The sequence below is a fragment of the Sinocyclocheilus grahami genome, unplaced genomic scaffold (assembly GCF_001515645.1).
Source record: "Sinocyclocheilus grahami isolate Dianchi unplaced genomic scaffold, SAMN03320097.WGS_v1.1 scaffold124.1, whole genome shotgun sequence".
Classification (NCBI taxonomy): domain Eukaryota; kingdom Metazoa; phylum Chordata; class Actinopteri; order Cypriniformes; family Cyprinidae; genus Sinocyclocheilus; species Sinocyclocheilus grahami.
The window spans coordinates 2,212,246-2,217,979 of record NW_015505303.1 but is presented as its reverse complement, the minus strand read 5'-3'; the positions used below and the strand labels follow the sequence as shown (position 1 = coordinate 2,217,979).

Sequence of the window (5,734 nt, the reverse complement as noted above, 5' to 3'; positions counted from 1 at the left end):
CATGTTGCCCCTTGGTAATATTATTAGAAAATACGGGATTAGTTTCCACTGTTATGCCGATGATACTCAACTATATATCTCTAATTATCTAAGCTAACAGAGTGTGTTAAAAATTGTAAAAGATTGGATGACCAATAATTTTCTCCTATTAAATTCGGATAAGACAGACTTGACTTGACTTGACTCACTGTTTAAACTGTCCTGTGAGGACAGTGTGGCTATTAATAATGTGTATGGAATAATTTCTACTGTGGTTATTCTTATTTTCTCACTTGGGTCTGTATTCATTACTTATGGAAAAATTGCTGCAGTATGCATAACCAGCAAAAACAAAGCACTAAACAGTAAAGCCATAAAAACATGTGGCAAACACATAGCTGTTTATATAATTATGTTTGTTTCTTGTGCCATCATGTTTTCTTTTCCATAGTTCTCTTGAATACTCTGAAAATAGGAAGCTGGCTAGTGTAATGTTCCATATTGTACCACCAGGACTAAATCTTTTAGTATATGGTTTAAAAAACCAAAGAGATAAGACAAAAGACTTTTAAACTTTGCTGTAATGTCAACTGAATTTTTATTCCAATGTTTGAAATAAAAAAAAATAAAAAAACTTTAATAAATATATTGCTGAGTAATATTTTGAAAACAATGACTTAGCAGAGATCTATCTTATTTATTTATTTATGAAACCTGGTTTAAGTGAATAATAATTTACAATTTGCACCTTATTTTACAGTATGTGCACTTAAGAATGTACTGGGTAATATAAAGTAACTACATGGGTAACGTTAGATTTACCCTAGGTTCAGGATTAGTATTTAGTTACTACCCAGTTATTGTACCATAATAAATACATACTTATGTACACGTGGAACAAAACGATAAAATAAAGTGCTACCAGTTCATAACAATTGATGTACTTTGTTTAAAAAATGTTCTCCAATTAATTTAACTTTGTCACTTATGAATAGATTGTAAAACAGAACTTTTGTTTTACACATGCACATATATTTAGCCATTTAATTTCAAACTATGTACTGTATAAGAACTTTTATGTTTTATTAAAAAAAAAAACAAGAGAAGGTTCTATGTATTCTGATTATCATTGTCAGGGTTTAGTTTTCACCAAGGCCATAACCACCTATGACCAACCAAACTATGAAGGTGGATAGATGCAGGAAAACGATGCTCTCTAGACCCATAAGCACTTGGAATTATTTATATCCCCTAATGTTACAGACTATCCTCTAACATGCAAATCCCATACAACTAGGGCTACGTCCACACGAAGCCAGAGCTTTACCTATCCGATCTTTTTTTCCCCCCTCGTCTCAAGAAATATCTGCGTCCACACGAAACCACGAAACGATGTAGTATACATGCTAGACCAGTATGTGGCACTGTAATTGTGCCACATAGATAAACTAAAAACAGAGAAGAAGACTTCAGACAATGTGCATAAACCTTGCGCACAGACGAACATGGAACAATACATTTATTAATCTGTGTTAATGTTAGTTAATAAAAAGATGATCATTCAGTGTTTGTTCATGTTTTTGTTGCTGTTACGTGACGTATAGCGGTGTCTGACTAGGGGCAAGGACATGGGCTGATGACGCATACTGACAACAACAACAACACACACACCTAGGTAACAAGAGCAAAGAGCCAACCACTATTAGAATATCTCTAGCTATGGTCATGCCATCAAGCAAAAATAATTAGTTTCCCCTCTTGGGTAATGACAGCACAGAGAACATATTTGAATCAGTTATTAAAAGGCAAGAACAAGCAAATATTTCTTCAGAGAAGAGCAAGTTGTTTATGCACTTACAGTAAAACTTAAGATTCATAGATTTCACTTTAACTCTTTACCGGACAACTTGATCTGAAGTAATATTCAAATACTTCGGGTTAGGGGTGAACCGATATGTGTTTTTCAAGGCCGATGCCAATACCGATTATTACAGATCAAGTAGCCCGATAACCGATATTTTGAACCGATATATATGTCTGGTGTAAAAATTTAAATTAATGTCAAAATTAAGAATAACAAGGGCTCTGACAAAAACTGCCTTCCCTGGTGTTGGTTGAGTATAGTGTAGTCTTTATTTTAAAGAGTTAAACTCTTTATTTTTTGGCAAACAAAGGGTTTACCATTCAAATTAAAACATGGAAGAAATAGCGTATTGTGTGATTATTCTTTTAAACAAAAGTTTTTGTAGTAGTCAGGGGTTAAAGCAAAAAATTTATCTTTTGACTGAAAATTTTTCCTCGGCCAAACCCCATTCCTCAGCCACACCTGTCACACACCCAGTTTAAGAGCAGTGTTTTTCTTCTTATAATCAAGAGCGCAAAATTGAGGAGCACCTTCTGATCAATAATCAAAAATTCTGATCAAAAATTTGCCTTCCTAATATGAGGCGAAGTGATTTACAGGGGCATTTTCTTTTTACCTTTGCAATGGCATCATTTTCATCTGTCAAATTCAAATATTTATGCTAATAAGCTTTTTAAAATGTCAATTTAAAACAATATAATAAGAAGTAGAATAAGACAAATAAGTTACCAATCATGAAATTAGTATTAATGAAAAATTAATTTGTACTACAGAGGTGGCACAGAGGTTCAAAATTAAGTTATTTTATCGGCGAATCGGTTTTGAAAATGACTGATACCGATAATCATAAAAATGCTTAATATTGGCGCCGATAATCGGTCGACCCCTACTTCGGGTACAATTATGCTTTGTATTGTTAGAAAAGCAAACACCAGGAAAAGCAAACAAATGACTCCAGGTTCTGGAATATCAAACAAATTATTAATTCATTTTTTTAATTATTATGAAATTAGTATTAATAAATTAATTTGTACTACAGAGGTGGCACAGAGGTTCAAAATTAAGTTATTTTATCGGCGAATCGGTTTTGAAAATGACCGATACCGATAATCATAAAAATGCTTAATATTGGCACCGATAATCGGTCGACCCCTACTTCGGGTACAATTATGCTTTGTATTGTTAGAAAAGCAAACACCAGGAAAAGCAAACAAATGACTCCAGATTCTGGAATATCAAACAAATTATTAATTCATTTTTTTAATTATTATGTAGTGCTAAAAGTTTAAATGACTATGTGCTTTGAAAAGTGTCAATTTATGTTGACTCTAAAAATTATTGGAAGAGAAAACAATGTACAGTATGTTGTTTTGTAAATAAGCAGCATACAGTATGTAGATTTACATGCAAATAAAACACATGAAAATACCATCATATGTTATATGCAAAAGAAACACTGAATAATAGGTAAAACACAAATATATATCAACATAGTCCATGCATATTTCTCATAGTGTAATGCAGACATTTAAGATGTAGACAATTAAGATGACACTTGAGATATTTAATGACAAGTCTGTGTTTTATTGTTCACAGGTTTTGTGTAGAGTAATTAATGGACAACCTGACATTCGCAAACAACATTCTCTTTGTGGAGGGACTGAAAGTTACACCTCAGGCTTCCTATTTTGTTTTTATCTTGCTTTTCTTGTTTTATGTCTTTGCAATGGGATGTAACATTGGACTAATAGTTCTGATTGCAATAGAGAAGAACCTACATCCCCCTATGCATTTTCTGTTCTGTAATTTGCCACTGAACGATATACTAGGGACCACTGTCATTATGCCACGCTTACTACAGGACATTTTAAGGGAAACTTCAGAGCGCTACATGACATATGTGGACTGTGTTGTTCAAGCATTTTGTACATGTATTTGCAGCAGCAAGTCACTATGTGCTGATGATAATGGCCTTTGACAAATATGTGGCTATATGCAGTGTTGGGAAGGTTACTTTGGAAATGTAATAGGTTACAGATTACAAGTTACCCTATTTAAAAAGTAATAGTAGTGTAACTTTTTCAATTACTTTATTAAATCATTTAATATTTCTGTATACACATAAATTTAATTGCACTCATGCCACCTCTGAGCCTCATTAAATGTCTGAAATGTACCTACAAGCCACTTTTGTGTTCTTCTGTGCCACCTCTGTAGTACAAATTAATTTATTAATACTAATTTCATATGATTGGTAACTTATTTGTCTTATTCTACTTATTATATTGCAGGGGTTAAAGCAAAAAAAAAAATCTTCGACCAATCCCCATTCCTCATCCATACCTGTCACACACCCAGTTTAAGAGCAGTTTTTTCTTCTTGTAATTAGGAGCGCTTGTCCTCCTAATTTAAAAATTTAAGAGCATCTTCTGATCAATAATCAAAAATTCTGATAAAAAATGTGCCTTCCTATTACGAGGTGACATTTGACTCCTTTAAAGGCACAACATGTAATTTTTTGCCACTAGAGGGCGCGTATTCAAAAGAAACAAAGGCGTAGTTAGATGACACCGTGACTGGTTGTGGAATCATGGGAGTTGTCGTCTTCATCCCCACAGCCGAAGCAATCCGATGGGACTCAGGCAGAAATCATGTTCATGGATGAGCTAATGTATTAAAAATGTATTAATGTCATAGTATGAAGCAGGGTGAGGCTGAAACGAGTCCGCTGAACGAGTGCGACACATGGCTCGAAAGCAGCTGAGCTTTTATTTTGACCGCTCTTTCCGGAAAGCAGCGGAAGTAAGCAGCATTGTTTTATCATACTAGACGCATTTGAACATTCTGTTATAATGCTACTCTGTGCGGTCGTCACCTGTCTAATAAAATGCATAGCATATTAAAGCGTCTTTGGCGTTTCCATGTTTTCTACAAAACCGGAAATCGAGGGGTTGTGACGTCATTGGCAGGTGACACAATGGCACTATGGACATGGTCCATATCATTAGTTAAAATTGCTTATTTCTCTGGATTTAAACATTCTTTGAAACATTTGGGATAATGTAAGTACACAAGTCAGCAAAATATATAACATTGTTCTTGTGGTTTTTGGATATTTTAATTAAAAAAATCTTACATATTGTGCCTTTAAAGTGACTTACAGGAGTATTTTCTTTTTAAATTTGTAATGGCATCATCTATGTATCAATTTTCATCTGTTAAATTCAAAAATGTATGTTTATAAGCTTTTAAAAATTTCTATTTAAAACAATATAATAAGAAGTAGAATAAGACAAATAAGTTACGAATCATATGAAATTAGTATTAATAAATTATTTTGTACTACAGAGGTAGCACAGAACACAAAAGTGGCTTGTAGGTACATTTTCAGATGTTTAATCAGTGTTGGGAAGGTTACTTTGGAAATGTAATAGGTTACAGATTACAAGTTACCCTATTTAAAATGTAATAGTAGTGTAACTTTTTCAATTACTTAAAGTAATGTAACTGATTACTTTTGATTACTCTTTGAGTACTTTTCTAAATTTCTAATGAATGTTTATTTGCAACTGTTAATCATTTACACCATGCAGGGTTAACCTTACAGTAGTGCTCAACACTGTCAGACTTCCAAAATCCTTCATCACTTGAATTAAGATGATCATATTTGAACACATCCACCACAAAATCAGACTTTAGTACCTCCCTTTTACTTTGAGATTGATCTGAAGTTCAATGCAGTTTTTAAATCATAAGAAATAGTTTATTGATACTGTTTTTGAAACCAAATCTTTGCATAACTACAGGAAACACTGCATCTAACAATGGTTTTGGGGAAAAAAAGTTAATTAAAAAATAATAATAAATAAAAGCATATACATCAACTCAAAT

At 33.0% G+C, this 5,734-nt stretch overlaps 1 pseudogene; it reads left to right on the top strand.

Moving 5' to 3' along the window:
• LOC107590108 (olfactory receptor 146-like) overlaps positions 1 to 573 on the top strand; it is a 21,975-nt pseudogene extending 21,402 nt beyond the window's left edge.
• The last annotated feature ends 5,161 nt before the right edge of the window (positions 574 to 5,734 follow it).